Consider the following 20,653-nt stretch of genomic DNA (forward strand, 5'->3'; position numbering starts at 1 on the left):
TGCAAAATTAAGAATTATAAGACATGTAGACAATCGCAAGTCACGTACAGTTCAGACATGCCAAAACTATGTATTAAAATATTAAAAATTATGCTTCGAGAATTCCTTATGACTGAGTAAAGCAAGTCGAACAATTTTATAAACCTTACTCCTCTGTAATTATCATTTCTTATAAAAGTTCATTGCTTCAAATATTGGAGACAGCTTTTCATTACGTGTCTTAATCTTTTGACAGAGATCTTACGGCTCGTAGAACCTTAACTGAACGTTTGAACGCGTGTAATATTTTCCAAGATATCTCTAATGAAACAATTCCCTCGAATTAATAACTCATACAGTTAACTTTAGAAGCACGCCGGCCGTTAAGCAAGCTGCCGTCACGACTGTCAAATTTGATTACCGTACCTGACGCAAACAATTTATTGGCCGACCGCTTTACGCCACGCACCAGACGCACTATAATTCATCCACCACCCTTGTTAATTACGCAATCGCTTTCATTCGGCCCGGCGTTAATTCACGCCCTGAACACGACTACATTGCTTCTTTTTTTTTTATTGTTTATCGTTAAGTGGCGCGAGTTGCGTTTCATTACCGCTCTAACAACGTTATCTTGATGTATGGTAGAGATAAGAAGGTGCGCGCGAATCACCGACTTTCGCGAATTTACCGAGTGGAAAAGTTACTGCTTTTCTTATTGGCAAGATTTTCGTTAAAAAAAAAAAACATGCCGTTAGTTTCTCCACATAATAACGTTGCAATATGTATAATGTTCTCCATATAATGTGTATCCAATTGTTCTGATTTCAGGTGGAGACATTGGACCCAATCAACAAGATGAACTGAGAAATTCGCTACTCATGGTGCTTGAAGGTATTTGATAAGCGTAGACTTTAAAATACTCATTAAGAAACATTGTACCTAATGCCTATTCATTCGTGACACATTTCGTAAGCTGAATTAAACTTAGGATTATTATCAACCGGAGGCGAATTAATTTTAGCTCGATGACTCGAACCGGGGATTGACTTGAAGGAATTCTTAATCGTCGGCCTTCCGCGAAAACGTGGCTGGAGTTTCGTCACGTATTTCTCGCGAGGCGAACACGATTATTAAATAGTCCGGGATAAAAAAAAAATGTAATAAAGCGTGGTGGTAATCAATTGCAAGCAGCAGTCGTTCACACGCACGGTTAATAGTCGGGCGCGCGTCTGTTCACGTACGTTGTAACGCGAGAAGAAAGCGTGGGCCGACGTTTCACCCTCTGGCGTTACTTGATTAATCCCACGCGAGTCAATTAAAGATACATAGCGAAGTTTCGACAACCTTGCGTTGTTCAAACCTACGTAAACGCTCGCTGGAAACTGAACGACGATTCAGACTCTTCGTACGCAATCCGTAATCCAAATCGTTAAGCACGGTATTCTATCTTTAGATGAAAACGTTTACATAACTTTTATCGAGCATCAGTTATATGAAATGGTTAGATTGAATCGACAATTTCATGCAATTCGTATTCACACAGATTTCTGTTTGTGAGCATTTACAGATTGTATGCTTATATCTTTGCCATAAGTTTAAGAAATGTGATAGAAAGCTATGTCCAATATATGAAGGGATACATTTTTAGGGGAAGTTATATTCACAGAGAAGTGAGGTTCATAAAATTTTTCGACGTGTTAATTCGACGTTAAATTACAAAGGATTTTTAATGTATAACTTGTAATATTCTAATACAGTCTTGGCTTTGAGTTCATAGGATTGTACTTTGTTTACAACTATTTACAGTGTCTACAAGTACTACAATTCTTAATTTTGCTTACTTCTTACTGTGCATCTCTAATATATTTGATAATATTTCAACTTTAAAATATTGTTAAAACACGTGTTAGCAATTATGCGTAATTACAAATATTCTTTCATAAATTAGATCAAACTAAGTTTTATCAATGTAATATATATAACTATTAAAATTTCAATGCCTTATCATTGTTTTTATTTAAGAATGAACTAATCTGTTCTGCGATCTACAATCCAATTATATCTGCAAGAGTAATTATGCAACGAACAGTTGCTTGATGGTGATGTATCATATTTCATCGTGCGATCACACAAGTGTTTATGAAAAGTATTCCCATCTCAGTTCCCTAACGATTTTCATATGCAGATTACACGCGCGGCGCGCATCGAACTCACCCAAAAGGAGCGAGGCAGCCGGAAAGATTGATGAGATAGATATTCCGTGAATTGACACAACAATTAGCCACGCATATTGCGCTAGTTTTGGCTGATTATCGAGGAAGCAGAGCAAAAGACTTCAAAATTTTATCGACAAATGTTAGAAAAGTCACATGACTATTCGAAACGAGACAGATGAAAATCCAATAATGTTAATGGAAACAGAATAAATGAATTGAAATTGGATAGAAAACTGTGAGAAGGCAGTATGTTAATGACACCCATGAAGAGTTTGAAAGAAGCGATAGGTGAATCGCCTAGCGGCGCACCTTCCTATACCCGCGTCAAGTCTCCGGTATAGGTGCTATGTATAGTGCTATCGCCTCGGAGATTTCAACGCCCGAACAAGACCTACCTATACATATACATTCTATAGTATACTCCATCGATTCTCAACTTGTGGATCCTTTAATCACAACTATTTTTTTAAGCAATTTCTACTATTTCTATTGGGAGAGATTAGTTTCATATCTTGTTTTAGTAAATCATGTGAATTGTCTTCAATGTACATATGCATTCTATTAATAAATTTCAGTATGTAATGTTTCAATGTACATATGCATTCTATTAATAAATTAGCATTATTCTTCCGACGTCTGAGTCGTTTCTTTTTAATTATAGGAAATGCGTTTTTCTAAAATACATAAAGTTTTGGGATTGACTGTATAGCCAATACATCCTTAACTCATTCGGTCTACTCGTGAGCATTGTGATCAATATTAGACGATACCCGTCGCGAGGATATGAAATAAAACGATTTAAAACTGTATTCACTTAAGTAATCGGAATTAGACAAGTCTATTAAAAAGAGAATTCCTACGGCTTACATCAACCTAATCGTACTAATTATGTTTCCCGCCGAAGGTAGACGATTATTAAAACGGTCGTAAAACTGTGTTTCTACGTTTTAGTAACATGGTTTACGGGCCACCAACTGATTCCGTTCGCGACGCATTGGAACGCGAGCTCGTGATTCGCGGTTTTAATTATGCCACCTCGACCGTTCTTCCCCATTTAAGAGGCAATAAACCGAAGATCTAATTACGGAATCGTCTAGCGGGAAAACGTACGAATTATCATTCCGTTCGTCCGAAACGATCCACTTTGAAAATTAGTGTAGAGAGAGAGAGAGAGGAGGTTAAAATGCAAATTAAGTTGTAAAATGTAACACAGAATAAATACTTCTGTGATGTAATACTACATATAATTCACTCTGTTTCCCTAAAAATCTAAATTTTCCCATTTCATATAAACCGTAACAAGTGTCAAATACTTAACAAATCGAAATGAGCAGATATGAAATAGAGCAAATTTTTTACAAGGAAAAGTTCATAGCTAGCTTAGGAATGTAAACGATGATGCAAACACACAGACACACGCAGGCTACCGTGAAATTCAGGTAAGAACGCAATCACATCGGAGCATTACGAAAACCTATTTAGAGATAATAAACGATAGGTAGACGCGCACGGATATCCCGGCGATACTTAACATTAATAACAAATAATTCAACGTCGGGGCCGTCATAAATCGTCCTGTTTCCACATCTCGCGCTCGTCTGAGCGCTTCCAGAAACAGGATGCGTCGAGAGTATCGTAAACGGCCCGAGGATATTTACCCGCGAGACAATTACAATCAAACATCGCATAAAAAATCCTGAAAAGACGATACTAAACAGGAATTTCCTTATTATTCCTTTCAATTACAGGCTTTTCACACTTCATGTTATATCTATTTATCAGATAAGAAAGTATCAACAGTCAGACTCTTTTTTCTCTACTTATTCTTTTTTAGAGAATCTCAATTGGTATGGTTTATTCCAGATTGATTCCGTCAGTGATAAGCTGTGTCGCAATCGGTAAAATTTTCTTGTCGGTCCCGACGTTTTTCCACGATGACTTTCCTCGCGGCGGCAACACGCGAATATCGAAAGAGAGTTCCCGGTGCCCGGTAGGTATACCCAGGCGTCTGACCCAGATTTTTCTTTTTGCCGCTCGGCTAGATTGCCGATAATGATTAAATCGCCGCGCTAGTTTCGCGGAACGGTCAGCGGCCACGACGACGACGACGGGAGACAGCCTATCCTTTGCAACCACTTACACACACACGTAATCCAACGATTGTTACCAATACATATAAAGAAAAGAGTGTGGAAACGATCATACGTATTTGTATCTATTTTGTTTCCATATTTCGCTTCGTCGATAAATCAATACTTTTTCGACATTTAAAATTAGCTAATCAACGTGTATGTTTATTAATTGACAATAAATTTATAGCTCTGTGTGCATTGATTTTTCTTAACGCTTCCTATGATTTATTTATTCTAATAAAAAATTGTATAAAAATTGCGATTGTGCATGCTTCTCGTTTTGTTTGCTAGAAACTACTTCGTGTTAAGGAAAGAGTAAAAGTGAGATTAGCGGGTGAAAATCGTAATCCTGCATTTATGAAATCGGCGTTCGCGGAATCGGTTTTTAACGATACAGATATTGCCCCGGCACAAGCGCGGTCGTTGCTCGTTCCCGTTCTCGGCGCGTTTCCCAATCGCAGCCACGCGAAATTTCTTACAACTGACACGAATTTATCTCCTCGTGCTCGCAGCGCATTTATATCCGTCGCCGCGCGCGCCGGAAAAATGTAAGATCTCCGATTGCGCTAAAGGATATTAAATATTAAAGGATCCCTTTATAAAGACCGTAGGAAAGAACGATCGCGGACGTCGCCGACGTTACGACATTGAAATCAAAAACGTGCAAGCAGACGTGCCATTATCTGTAATCGTTTAACGCAAGCATACATTTAATTCATAACCGGGCACGTTCACTCCGCGGTGATCTACGTCCAAGCGTTTTACCAGATACCCTAAACAGATACATCTTATCTAATTGCGAGCACAATTCATCAGAGAACGCGTAATTACAACGTAAGAGATGCTGATCGTTACAAGACGCGAGCATCATCTCGCCAGGCGAGTGTTCTAGCGTGACCGTGTAAATTACTACCGTGATACGCGACATTATCATGAACCATTACAAATAATTTGATTGATTTTCGTCTCGTCCTTCGATCGATAAATTTAAGAAAACTCGTAATTACGCTCCTTGCGAAAGATCGTAGCATAATTAATTATGACGTTCAGTAACAAACTGGATTGAAGGCCGGTGGTCTATTTTTGGCGCCGAAAGACAGGTTCATGATATATCGAGTGGAAATTCAATCTCGATCGCCGAAACTTCCAATTAATACTCCGTCAAATTAAAAGGCGGACCACCTACGATCACCGGTGCCTCATCGAAAGCCCGGGCAAATCATTCATCTCCATTTAACCGATCTATAACGCGCGTACATACTATGGTATATACTTACGCTGGAAGTGCACGTTGGTTGCAATTCCGTCAAAGATAATCTGCGCACGGCCGGCCGTGCATTCGCGGAATTAATCCGCGCACGATTTCGAGCCGCACGGCGCGCCGTCATATTAAATACAAATCACGAATTTCTCGCGGACAGACAAAGAAACTGCGGCCCGTTGCATTGTGCGGGGTAACGAGAAAAGGAGATCCTTAACTTGGTAGAAACTGCGAGCGGTAGTTCGGTGGCCGTGTGCCAAGCCCTCGATCGAAGTCGGTTGAGGCAACCGGCCACGGTTCTCTTTTGCAGCCAGTTAGGCCAGCCTCTAAGCCGGGCTCATGACAGCTCCGGGCGATGTAGGCGTACGTATTGCCTTCCTTCCCCACGTTCGACCGGCGGCCGTTGCGCAACCGAAACGCGGATGCCAGAACCGAGCCAACGACGTCGTCGTCGTCGACGGCTAGCTACCTATACTATGTCACCGTGTACAGAGAAACTAATAACTAGACCGCGTCTATTTATAAAACATAAAAGTTTATACTTAGAAGATATGCTTTTTCTTTATTAATTAAATATTGCACTCTGCATCCGGCTCGGAATATTTTTTGCAACATTCAAATAGCATGTTTATCTTTATTATAAATGCTGTCCACTGATAATCAGAGCGGCGTTCTTATTTCGATTTTTCTAATAATCATCTCACTGCGTTCTTTAATATACATTTTATCGAATGCTTGCGAGCGATTGTGTAGGTGGCCGTTTCGTTTCTGTCGGTTGGCCACGGTAAATAGGCTAAAAGCGGCATACCCGACTGGTATGTACCTGACACCGAGGCCGCCGTTCAGTTGCGATAAAGTCGATGCTCTCTTTTCCCTTTCTTCGCCTCCCACTCGCCATCGCGAGAGACCATGTTTTGCCACCCTGGCCGGCTGTCTGTCGACTCGGCCGGCTACCACGCGATCCTGACCGATTAATTGTTTTACATTCGTTACGGATTCCTGCCAGTCCTTTCGCGTTACAACTTCCATTTCCATTTTTCTCGCCAGACGAATGTAATGACGTGTCAAGTAATTTAGATCGGTATCGCTGTAACGTTCCTACGTATTACACAACGTCGGTGCAGTTCGACTTTAAGGTAAAGGTCTTTGTCGTCGACGAGGAAGTGATACAGCTAGATCTTTCGTCAAATGTATCTTCTGCATCTGCAATAATAGTCTGCGATCAATAAAACCAGTTGACTCACTGTTTCATATTGTGAAAGCGACCGTTTTCTTGATTAGGTATTCACCGGTAATTACAGCTTCCGTTTTCTCGATTAGATACTACGATCGGTGAAATGAAAATACTTATGAAACGTTTAACAACCCGATTGAAACCGCGCGCACTGCTCGTTCACGCCGCCAATCCGATTCAATTCGTTTCTTTTCTATATTAAATTTTGCTTGTTCCAAGCCGGACGGGATAAACAACGCGCGCTCCGCTTTCTTCGTCGCAGGTGCACTCAATTGCGTCGATAGAAGATAAGAGAACGTGTATTATATGGAGCCGTTTTCTTCTGCCCTCTCTCACCCCGGTGCGTTGATCGCTTTAACTGTGGCTGTCGGATTTATTTAATGGAGAGGTTCAATTCGGTCCGGAGAATTCAACCGTGAGTCATTCGATATATGATGAATCGACGTCTCCTATATATATATAATTCTATCGCGTTTTATATACATTGTGGTACCGGTCTTATTATACGTATGTGGTTCACGTTCCGCGATTGATGTATCCGTTACGGGCACACGATACAGCTTCAAGTGAGTGTTAACTTGACGCTCGCACGCGTTCTCACGTCTAGTTTCAGTAATTAATCAAATTACAAATTAGAAAAAATATATCATAAAAGATGTTATTATTAATTGTTTTAAATGTTATTATTAATTATGTTATTATTAATGACATAGTTAACCCAGTGACAAACATTCTAAATCTGTGTAACAAGAAAAAATTCCTGTTCATTTTTATCTCTGATTCAAACTGCTCATCTTATCCTTAATATTCCTATCGTGTTTTGATCATTCGTCCTCGATTACTCATACCGACTAGTTATAAAGACAACCGAAATTGTATAATCATATTTCCAAAATACATACCTGCAGAGGTATAGTCTAATAAAGCTCTGGAGTTTCAACTTAAGAGTTGTTGCACTTAATTCCAAGCTTTGAGTTCAGCAATATTTTACATAAAATTATAATCGACAGAAGTTAGACTATTTCTAATCTCAGTGTTCTAATTGCATATCATTTTCTTAGTATTTTATTAACGAATAAAAACTAATAACGTGTTATGGTATATTTGTTGCTAATATTAGATTTAACTACGTTATAAAATAGTGTAATAGACTTAATTATGTACAAGCCTGTACAGAATGATCGGGTACATTTTACAAATCGACATTTGATATTCCGCCATCGATAACATCGAACAAGTTACGTTAAACGTAATTCGATTACGGTAACATTGTTGCAACAGGCGGCGATATAATTTCATTGCAACATATTCGAGAAGCTAAGTTTCTCCGTTGGCGTTCTTGAATATCTGATAAGCGGTAAACAATTGATTATAGTCTTATCGCACCGCGATTCGACCTTTATCTAATATCGAGCGTGGGTGGTCCGCGCTGAACGACGCGACGTTCATGTTCAACCGACCACTTGTGTCTTAATCTACTCGAATCGGAAATCGTATTTTAAGGGGTAACGGTTATAATTAACATTGGAATTCGCCGATAACGAGACGTAGCACTATCATTCCTAGAAATCTGTAGTGCATATCAAATTTCGTTGCAACCATTTTTTGCTGGTCTACAAGCCGCTGACAAACGGCTTGTTCCGATAGTGTCGCGAATAATTTCGATAACGATATTCATAAATAGTCACACTTTCTGAATAAAATCTGGTTAAACGCTGAGTTATTAGCAACGAACGTAATTCCGTAGCAAACCGCGCGTGTAAAGAGGTTCAATTTTCTTATTTATCAATGAATTTCGTTCCACTATTTCAAGATTGATTCTTTTTAATTGCACTTCGGAAACCACTTTTGATGTACAATTCTACGTGCGTAAGTGCATAATTCACAAGGTGAGAAGCGTTGCGAGCCCATAGGTTTTACACAACTGGTCCCGTCAGCCGGGCACAATGAGCGCGCTAAAAGCGCCAGTTAAGACGTGAAGTACGTAGCTGACACTGAGCGAGACCACATACTATTTCATTTCCCACTCTCGTTACGCTCGGCAAACGCGATTGATTTAATAATTGGGACCGTAAGCGGCCGGCCGATCTAAAATCTCAGCGACAGAATTATATGTAATTGGCGTCGACACTACAAAAGGCAACTTGTCGCGAGCCGAGTAAATAGTTTCATCAATCTCCGACCGAATTAGCGGCGGGAGGAAAAAATTCTACGCGGATAATCAGGATCGATTGTGCTTCAATTATTTCTGATAATGGCCGGGCAAAAACTTAATGATCGAAATGAAGCAACGGACAGACGTGCAACTATGTACAATATTATACCGAACTAGCATCCCCTGTCGCGGCTTCGCCCATACTGATTGTCTGTTATTTTATATTTATAGATATGGAAATATCTATTTAAAATTATAGTTCATAAACAAAAAACAAATCGCTAATGTAACTTCAAAGATAATAAATCACAACCTTAAGAGTTGATCGAAGCAAAATTCTATCTTAGTTTACTCCTACGTCTTGAAAGCTATATCCAGATTTCAAGTTCCTAGATTCAGTGGTCTCGGCTGGGCGTTGATATGTCAATTAGAACGTGTCTTTTTATATGTATTTATAAGATAGATATTTTTGTAGAAATGGAATTATATGGTACAAATAGTTCAATCATGTTAATCTAATTAATATAAAAAGTATTTATATTTTAATGTATAAAACATTCATGAATCTTGATGAGAATTGAATTATACCAATTTCCTGTTCTTACACCAATCATTCTCCTATCCATTACTATTGCTGCACTTCTTTCGATCAAATGGTTACGCAACGCGATAGGTCTTCTAGATTTTATTGAATTTAATTGATGATGCTTCGAGGGAAACGTAAAGAAACGTGTTTCGATACCGATTGCCACAGTTTCTTGGGTAGCACGATTGTCCAGAGGCGAGCAAAATGCCAAAATGACGAAACTCGCTCGCTCGATTCGTTCGTTTCGTCAGTCGGCCCGAGACGCGATCGATCGGACAAAGAAAAATGCGTTACTCTTGTGGGAACAATTCAGGGAACGAGCCGGCAATCGTTACCCTACATACAGACCGCGACACCGACTCATTGTGTGTTATTCGTTTACGCGCTCGGTTTCTTCGCAGACCCATTTATTAACTCATTACCGCGCCGGGAGAACACGTTAGACGATTTCGCAAATAATCCTCCGGGAATTCCAATACTGACAATGAGTACCCGTTTTTATTACAAGCGGTAGTCTAATTAAGAATAATAAATCTAATTGGACTAATTGACGATACGATTGAATGGTGGATTCGTTAAAATGTATACAAAATTAGAGTTAATATTCCATGATTTCATAAAAATTACGTGTTATATATATTTTTTATTTATGATTCGTTGAACGAATTCGAGCTTGTGCTAAATCTACTCTAATAAATCAAAATTCATATTTGTACAGCTCTAAGATCAATCAATTTAGAAGTATGTATGCAAGTAAGTGTACTAAAGGAATATACAGAAATATGTTAGACGCGAAGCCGTGGAACGTAATAAGCATTGCACGGAATAAAACCGCAATGGAAAAACGAGGTGGAACGAAGGTCGCGGTTCGAAAAACTGTAACCTGAACGAAAATAGTGAAGAAAATCAGGTGAAGATAATCGGAACGTATGCCGCACTGTGATGATTTTACCCCGACCTTGTTTTATTATCGGTTTTTTGAATCAGCTGCAAATAATTGTGCCGCCGTTACTCCGAACGATCGTTTCTTCTTTTACTCCAAAAAAAAAAAAAGTGTTACATCACTCTTTCGTTTCGAAGCGGTCCAATCAACGTGCAATTTGAGATATAATGAGTCTGGCCAGAAACTTTATTCACAGCTTTATTACTACAAGTTGTTTTTTTAAATGTAATAATTTATGTACTCCCTTCTGGAAATATTACAAGAATACTGCAAATTCTTTTTTAAAAAATATGAATTCTAGTGGTAGGAAAACAGCAGGATGAATCATTCTCAATTCAGACATTATCTTATGCATCATGCTGTGTTATATTAATTATATTGTAACGCATAAGAACATTCAAAAGTGAGTTGAACGCGGTGAAACGACGACGGGATGAATCATTCTTAATTAGGTTACTCGCAATGGATTTCACGGAGCTTTGGGCCCATTCATTAAGCTTAATAATCGTGATTAACCATTCTTCTCGGGGCGGGCACGATCGATCGGCCTTTACTTTCTCCCGTGGCTGTGCGGTACCGATTTCTGTCGGTGCTTTCCACGTGAGAATAGATCGACGATAGCATCGCCGGGCCATAAATATCGCTGCGTTCTTGCGGCTGTTTACGTGTTACGTCTCTTACCCGACGGCATTTTTCACCGCGCCGATCGCTTAATGATACCTACGCGTGTGTACGTTCCCGGGAAAACGCACGGAATAATTAACGCGCTCGCGCGCGATTTCTTACGCGCACCCCGATCCTCGTTACGTATGGTAATCGACTTCGAGATATATGCGCCGATCCGCTGGCTATTCGAGCCACGATCCGTTAACCGAGACGTTTTTCAATAAGGAGCGCCGATCAAATGGTATGAAGTAGCGGCGTTCTTTTACAATAATACAAAATCTTAACATTTACCTCAAATCCTTTGATTTTATGCACGATTTACTTTTTTGTAATATCTACTGTGTAATTCTTATAATGTTCCTCATACCAAAAAAGAATTAAGAAGGAGAAATGCCATATCATGTACCGTTTCTAAAAATAGTGATGTTTTGAAAAAGTCATAATTTTTTGGAAAATTATGTCTTACATGAGAACAGAGAACGTGAGAGAGTTCATATTTGAATCAGAAGACATGAGAAACTCTGTATAAATCACAAAAGATGAAAAAAGTATTTTTTATTGGTCCAAACGACAACAGCACAACAAATGTAACAAACGAAGTCTTGTTTCAATCAATAAAACAGGAATGTCCTTTATAATAAATAGACAGCAGATTTCATGTATTTATAAAAAAATCTGATGTCCAAACAACATAGAGAGTGCATAATAGAATATGGAAGAATATGCATTAGCTGCATTACTTTTAAAGGACAAGAAGAATGTCAATTCATGTTCAATTCTTTTAAATTGACATCGTAATGGACTTATTTTGTATGAAAATCCGCAGTCACGTTAAGTAATTCGTTTAATTTACGCGCTCTCTCGTGCGTTTAACACTTCTGCTTAAAAACCTCGATATTCTCACGATTTCTCGGCACGGTTGGGAACAAAAGCTCGCGAAATAATCGGAAGTTCCGACAGCTAGGACCACACGAAACTCGTCCCCGGATCGACGAGGATTTCACCGTTACGCGACCCAGTTTATACTCTATAGAGGCCTACCAAAAATTAATTTGCGGTCCGGTACTACGATCACATACAACGAAAAGAACGAAAGATCTTATTAATCTAAATTCGATCCTCTTAATCCTTTGATATAATACTGTGGTCAAGCATATTCTTAAATCGTTCTAAAACGTTTTTATGAATTCAATTTCTCCATTTAATAGACTAGATTCTTTAGACTAGTTTTTCTATATCTTTATATTAGTCAGACTACTTTTGAAGCTATGATTGAAGAAAGTATTGAAACGAATCTGTAACTCAAAGTGAAATTGTAGTAGAAAATTAAACCACATGAACAATTTATAAGCACTGTAATTTTACTACATTACTGTATTACGTTTCAACAGTGATCCATGGCATTCTTAGATTCATGTACTCAATACAATTTATTCAGCTGTAAAACTAATTCAACCTATCACTAATCGAAAATCTATTTTATTTATCAGAGTAACGATTTCATAGTTCAATAAAATGAGGAAAAGTTACTACATAGACATAACAATATTCTAAAAGAGCTGAAGTTAAGCTATTCTATTACGGACATATACAGATTATTAAGAGAGAATAGGAGCGAATTTAACTATAAAGCAAAGTAGCTCTTTATCTGGGGTAACGGTAAATGGAAACTCGATCGTTGCGACGTTTTATTATAGCACCGAGCAATATTCTGCATTATCGATAGCCATTGACTGGCTCGTTCGATTCCTCAGGCTTCCATTTGGGTTCGGCGATCGACAGAAATTTCACACTACGTCGAATAATTTATTCAGTCAATCAGGCCTTCAAACTTAAATGGACTCGTTAAACAAAAACGACATCATAAGCCGCGGAGTTTATTCGACTCGCCCGCGAGAAGAAACCTCTACCTAATCGTTGGTATTCAAAACGCGTTGTCTGGTTATTTCTGTCAACGAGTCATAGCACGTCTCGTATGAACGAATTTATATACAGCCGCTTAACGCGACAACCGTTTACGTGTAAACACGCGTCAATTAAATCCCCAGAAGGAATGAATCCGATTTGGAGACTAACAACGATTGTCGCTCTATTACCATACCTTCCAGTGTGTAGATTCATAGAACACATTAATCACACTGTAATCGATAAGCATGTATTTAATTAAATAATTATATAGCTCCGTATTTAGCTTATTTTACAAGAACCTAAAGATGTTTCTGTTAATCTTTTTAAAAAATTCTTTTTACTCATCCTGATAGGGCTTAACGAAATACAGGATTAAATATCCAGTGTAAAAATGTGAAAAGATATTACAGGATGCGACGAATCAGTGGTCTTATTGAATTAACGCGTTCGGCTCGGGTTGCCAGACTCTCGACGAATTTTAAGATCGCGTCAAACCTCGCACACGTACGTACCTGAAATCCAGTTACAAGTGGTCCCGCATCGCTGAGCAAACTGGAAATTTCCACGGATATTCGGAGCAGCAGCTGCCAGGATCAGAATACTCTTTTCTTTCGATTTTCTCCATATTTCTCGTCGCCTCTCGTCTTTCGTTCTCTTCACTCTTCCCTCCAAACGGGACACACGCGCCGAGATTCGACAAGGTCGTCTTGATTGTTCGTTAAAGAACGATCCTCCCACGTCTAAAAAGGAAATTTCCAGTTCTGTGTTACACGAGGATCGAAATACCTTTCAACTTTTTTTTTAAAGATGATATCGAATGAATTAAACGTTTTTCGTTTACATATGTACAAAACGGAGTGAAATCTGTTAAGGTTGTATGAGCTTTTAAGAGGCAGTGATTCCTGGCCAGCTCCGGTTTGTGTTAATTTCTCCTAAGGGAACAAGATTTAAAAACCGTAATAAATCTGTCTTTTATTTTCATTACTTGACCTGACGTTGATGCTGCTAGATTTTGACTATAATTTCGAAAAATGTTTCAAATAAAAGTTTTAGGTACTACTATTTTCTAAAAAGTCGTATGCAGATTAAATAGTTCAAAAGTAATCGCTTAATTATTTTCGTCGTCAATCGTCGGTGCTGTTACAATAATTTAACTGATCGTTTAATTCGTCAATTGAAATCATTTCCAAACCAGATCGAGCATAGAAAAACAAGACTTATTACTCTTTTTGAATTCTGTTCTCTTAGAGGAAATTAATACTAGCCAGAACTGGCTAGGAATCATTGTCCCAAGTTGTACATTATTTTTTGTAAAAGTTCGTGACTTCAAATATTGAACATAGCTTTTCATCACGTTCTTTAATCTCTTCACAGATTTTACAGCTAACACAACCACAAGCAGTTCGCTAAAACGTTTTCAACAAATATATTTATATACTTCGCTTTTAATCTAGCCAATTACCAAATTAACCGCAATATCTAATCTGGCTATTACTCACACGAGTAATGATAAATCAAGGTGTTGCACGAATAAAATGGATAATAAATCACGCCGACAAATAATAATTTACTCGCTAGCTGTGAAATACATATATTTCGAATCGTACGATAATTTATTATATCGAACAGCCGATCAGATAACACCGCCACCCCAATCAATTCAAATATACAGTAGGTACATATACCCACCCAGCTGAGATATAATATTCTCACGTGTAAGGTATACCTTTCAACCATCGAACAGGTTGCTTTATCTCTGATTCGAGGTGACCCGGGCCCGAACGACATTTCACTACTGTCAAATTTCCAAATCGGTTTACTTCCGCGGTGATAATGGAGTTTTATATGGAAAGAGTTCACTCGCTTTCTAACAATTAATCAATGAGAAATCGCGACTAATTGTAAGTGTTACTCTATTGATTTAATGAACCACTAACAATTAATCAATCAAAGTAACATATGAACTCCTTATTGATTTATACAAAATTGAATTTCTATAATAGAATCGTGTGAAATGTGTTTCAAACATTGTTACTTGCTCTGGCACTCTGATTTGCATATTATAAGGAAATGGATACCCGGGTAATTAAAAACGAGAAGTACGGCGATAGCCTTGTCTTACCACTATCCACCCACCTAATTAACTGTAGAATTGATATAGGTAATAAAACGTAAACTACATTCAATTAAATACAGACAGCGCTTTTACATGGTTCATAGTCATAAATAGGACTCTATTATGACACACGAGACTCGATAAGAAGTACCAATTAACAGGATGCATATTTAATAAATTGTGACGAGAACAAAAAATAGCAAATACTTTTCTCTGAATTATGATATCGTTTACACGTGTCCGGTCCTTATTACCCCGAATGCCGAGCAGGATATTCCGTGCTGAATAGCGGAACGTTCGCCCGGTCGACTTTGATGGACACGCGTTGCTCTCTTCATGTAAGAATGGCCCCTCCGGGCCTTTTTGCAAAGCTTCTTCGGCCTCCTGTGTACACACTGGCGAAGGTCTTCCTTTGTCGGACGGCCGGAGTTACAGTTACCAGAGTATATCGAATTTTAATCGAGGAAACGAGATCGCCGCGTAGGCTTGGCCCAGATACGACTCGCCGAAAAAGTAACGCTCACTGATTTCGGATACGTCCGATGGAATTTTAACTGGACGAACATTTGCATCGGTGCTAAGATGAAAAACAGTTAGAAGATGTAGTTTGATACGAGAAAGAAATGCGTGTTACACTTCGCGCTATGAACGTTATTATATTAGGTGGTCGAGGAAGTGGACGTAATCAAGGCCAACCGTCTTTTTAGAGGTGTACTTGCCGCGCGCGGCAAGAAGAGTTCACGGGATAATGGGAATTAGCAATCCTAGTTGTTCGTGTTTCAACATTCATCAACGGAGGCCGTAATTAACCTCTGTTTCACGGAAGATTTCAGATATCAGAAATGGAGCAACGGTCGTAGAAGAATTTTAATACGTACATAAGATCAGTACGAGGAGTCAGACGCATCGAACAGATTAAAAAGTGTATCGCCGTTATGAAAAAAACGTTGCGTAAACAGGATTGAAGGAAGTTTGACTCGGGCCGAGGCGATGAAGAGTTTTAAAAGCGAGGCATTAAATCTGGTGAGTTGCAACTATCGGGCAAATGGATCAGGTTGGCTAATGTGGCCTAAGCGGGTCGGTTGTGCGTATGATTGAAAGGCGCGGGGTTAGAACGTGACAAGTTACATTTCCACGATGATCGTAAGTACTTACGTTACATTAACAGAAATTATGAAATTCTCTCGACGGCAATTGCCTGATAATAGAATTACCCTCGTTACGAAACTGTGAATCAAATTGCCAGTTGATGTAACCGCAATTGGTATAATTTCGGTCATCAGAACGTTCAAGAGTAACGAAAATGAATGGGATTGTGGAGCGGGATGGTCATTATACAACAAAGCAAATTCATGCAATTAAGATATGTTCTTAACTGTCATGATAATTCTTTCGAAATCTGATCTATCAATCTGATAATACAATTTTTATATTATCTTATGCCGCGCGATTGGCAATCAACGCTCCTTAACGTTTGGGACAAATGAGAAATTTGCGATGCGTGAGAGAAATTCGTCCATCATCGTGCCTCGTACTCGAGGAATAAAAGTCACGCGAGTAAAGTCGAGCCAGGAATCGGATTCATTTAGGTTAAAGATGTAATTTAGTCGCGATTTCGCAGAAACGCCGCGAGGAAATCGCCAGTTAACGCGTTCTAATCTAACGTGTCTAACCAATTCAAAACAGAAGGGATGATATAGCAGAGAAATTAAAAAGAAAGTCAAGAAAGGATAATATTTAAAAATATTTATGGATTTAAAAAGTACATGTAAGTAATTAATAAAATCTTAACCAAGAGTAGACTGCAATTTATTAACAGGCACTTCTATGCTCATAGCTACTTGCGACATACTAATTTTCACTTTAACAAATGTTTTAAAAGAAAAAACTGAGGAAAAGAACTCAGCTCAAGTAGCATTTCTACTTCTGTTTTTGTGGATCGAAGCGTTTCACTTAAAAAGTGAAAAAGTCGCGAGGCCTTGCCATTAAAATTAGAATTCGTGAAAAGCAAGAAACTTAGAAAACAGAAGCGGATCACCCGGACGCGAACCGTCGCGAGGCCCTCGAATAATTCAACTTCTGATACAAGGAATGAACGCTTCATGCGAGCATACCGGAATCGATTTATCTTCGACGCGCATTTGATTTATTAACGATCAACAGGCGAAGCGGAATCTCGCGGAATACTCGTCGTGCGTAAATCTTCATACTTTATACCGGGAGCTAACGCACAATAATTTTGCGTGCACATGCGTACGATCAACATCACTCATCCTTTAGACTAGAAAGTCTCGCATGTAAGCTTAGTCGTATCGCTCATCGATTTTAATGCAACTTTGTATGCTAGTAGAACTATGAAAAATAATAGGCACGTATTTTTTTCTCGGTTCTCATCCCTTTCGAAATGTAAAAATCACCCCTCGATTACTAAGGGTGGATTTTCTATCATAAGTAGAATCCATTGAAATTTTATTTTTGGGAGATTATGAGGTCGCAGTTATTGAATCTGATGTAAAAATTACCAAATTCAAAATATACACATTTTTTATTTAATTTCTTGTAATTAATTTACAACAAAAGGTTTTACGAAAATATTATTAAAGTAATGCATAATAATGATGCACCTCAGGCTCCTTCTATTTAAATTCTACAACCCTAAAACCTCACAAAAATTTTTGTTCATTCAAGACTTACTATTATATAAATATCAGTACCATTCCACCATTTTGTAAATGAAAATTACTCAACGACCTGTTAGCATGGAATCATTTGCACACAATCCTGTTCACAAACTAAAGATTTCTTGAATTCATTAATAGTATAATTAACTCGAGTTTATTTAATCATTCAGAAAATCAACAACGCGCAAACGCTCGAGAGGATCAGCCTTGACTTAACGACACCGTCGACGGCTTTCATCGAGGATAAATGAAGTTCATTCTTTACCCGAGACGAAGATTGTGTCCGCTGGAAATTATTCACGTTTAACAGCGGCTAATTATTATCTCATCGCGTCGCGTTGTCTAATAACAAACCGTGGCCATGCCCGTGGCCTGCGATCACGCGCCTAATGATCCTTCACGGGCCTTCCGTAATTATCGTAATTCGAGTCCCCTCTGAGCCGCGGCCGCGTCTAGAGGCTCGAGTAATTAAACGCGTAAACACGCGAGTACGTCCAACTATGCTGGTATCTGAAATTACGTAACCGTCGTCCTTTTGAAAAATGATCGCGTATCCAATATCGACGGATGCCGGATGTGGACATTTCTTAACTCCACATACACTCGAAATGCCGCCGCGCTGCAACGACCATTAAGTTTTTACCCGGCCCCGGCGCAGAAGCTCCCGAGTTTGTAATGAGAAAGTTTTAATAACTTCCTGCACTATCAAGACGTGCTGTATGAAACTCGGAGAAAAACTGCTCCAAGAATGCGTTTTAACCCCTTCAGCGAAACCCGACCTCTCTTTACTAGAATTCTTCTTCCGCTTTCAATTGCTTTCGAATTATTGTTACATTTTACGTCCGAATTTATTACGCTAATAAAATGAATGAATTTACTCTAAGACAGAATGATACCGCGCCACGGGTTTTAACCCCTTCGGTGAAACTCGATTTCTTCTTTAAGGTGTTGTACGAGCAAAATTTCTAATATTTTGTACAGTGTTTTATTAATGTAATATCTAGTAACTGTTAAAATTTCAGTGCTTCGTCATTGTTTTTATGTAAGGATTCATACAACCTTAACTGCTTCACAGTCATTGTGTACAGCATTTTACGTTCGGACTCATTATTATTATTATGTGCATAAAATGAACGTTTTCTTGCAAGTGTACAAAAGTCGAGTGTAACATTTCGAAATATGCAAATGTACGCAGACGGCGTGCAGAAAATATGCCGTGTGTCGCAAATATGAGACCTGCGCCGGGTGAATAATGTGAAAATCTAACCATTAATAAACTTATTAATTGGTAGGAGATATGCGAAAAATATTCGCTGAGTATTACGGAGAGCCTGTGGGTACATTTTTCAATGAGCAATCAAACGAATCTTGTTTCTTGATCTATTTTTTATAAGGGCACATTTACATAGATACCTGCGGCCTGACACAATCAATAATTTTCACTTCACTGGGTAATAATAATACTTCAAATCTGTGCAATTCATGTATATTTCACCATTTAGTTAAAGCCTTGAGTTATGTGATTAGAAAAAGATTCAGTCCAGTTAGTTTCGTAAAATACATGTTAGGACTATAATTAAAAATTGTGGAAAGTATGTTAAAGTGAAAAAAAAAATCTGCTGCCTCGATCGCTGCGGGGATTTTGGTTTATCGTAAATCTACTCGGTTTTAGCAATGTAAGATTTAACACGAAGTTTTCTCTCTAACATAGCTGAACGTCGACATGTTCACTTTCTCACGCAGTGAACTGCATCAATAGCCTCGTTCGAGGATACTTTCGATCGTGCAGCGTTCATCAAGAAAGAGCCTAGCCAGCAGCTATCGCGCTTCGTATTTTACGGCGAACAAACTCCCAATGTTGACGACGTTTATTCACGCTCGCTAATGCCTCGGCCGCGACACGGACTCACTTAATGGCCAAATTACTTTTCGACCAGATAAACCCATACGAGGTTGTAAAAAAGAACAAGACACTATTTTAACTAATTTAATCAAATGAAATAAGATTTTACTTTTGGTAAATGAATTTGTTATAGGGGGGATTATATGAATCTATTAAAAGTCTTATATATTTCTTATTCATAGTAAATTAATTTATATATTCGATATATTGTAATAAAATAGAAAAAGACTGCTATTTTATTATATGTATGCACAATAAATAATACGGCTTGGTGCAAAAGGAGCAAAAAATTGATTTTGCAAACAATATTCTATATGCAAGGCAATTTTAAATTCTACTTAAAAATGTCTGTGCCAATTTTAAACATTTTTCATAGAAAAATCTGGTCAACGTAATGGCCCAATATTTGTAAAAATCAACATAAGCTTTAATTATTTTCTCTTTATAGTTCGTAAATAATATTCTTTATGTAAGACAATTTCAAATTCTAGTCAGAAATGTTTATGCGAATTTTAAACATTTTTCATAGAAGAATCTGGTGAACGTAATGGGCCAACATTTATAAGAACTGCAACCAGCCTAAGCTTTAATTATATTCTTTTTACACCTTAGGAAAGAAATTTGAAACAGTAGAAATTTCTACTTCAGAGATTGTACGAACATATCCTTAAGTGGTAATATCTGAAAGTCATAAATATCGACCCGGATGCTTCCTGCACCAGGTAGTTTTGTACGACCAAAGGAGATATTACTCCTTTTGTTCGTCTCACTTGCCGTCTTTTCCTTCAACAGGGCCAGCCACCCGCTTAATTAAATACCGTGTTAACCGATCGCAAATTCGCTGCGGATGCCACGTTCGACTCTCGCGTT

General features: G+C 38.3%; 1 protein-coding gene across 2 annotated transcripts in view; it reads left to right on the forward strand.

Moving 5' to 3' along the window:
* The window catches only part of LOC108631854 (protein sister of odd and bowel), an 81,564-nt gene that overhangs the window by 23,454 nt on the left and 37,457 nt on the right, over nucleotides 1-20,653 (forward strand). The window contains exon 2 of one of the 2 annotated variants that reach the window (XM_026819241.1): nucleotides 811-873. The exons of the other annotated variant lie outside the window; for it this stretch is intronic. The gene's annotated coding sequence lies outside the window, so the exon portion shown is untranslated. The remainder of the gene's footprint in view (nucleotides 1-810; nucleotides 874-20,653) is intronic. 2 annotated transcript variants of the gene reach the window in all.

This window comes from Ceratina calcarata, unplaced genomic scaffold, assembly GCF_001652005.2.
Source record: "Ceratina calcarata isolate Rehan_Ccalc_2016 unplaced genomic scaffold, ASM165200v1 scaffold97.2, whole genome shotgun sequence".
Lineage (NCBI taxonomy): Eukaryota > Metazoa > Arthropoda > Insecta > Hymenoptera > Apidae > Ceratina > Ceratina calcarata.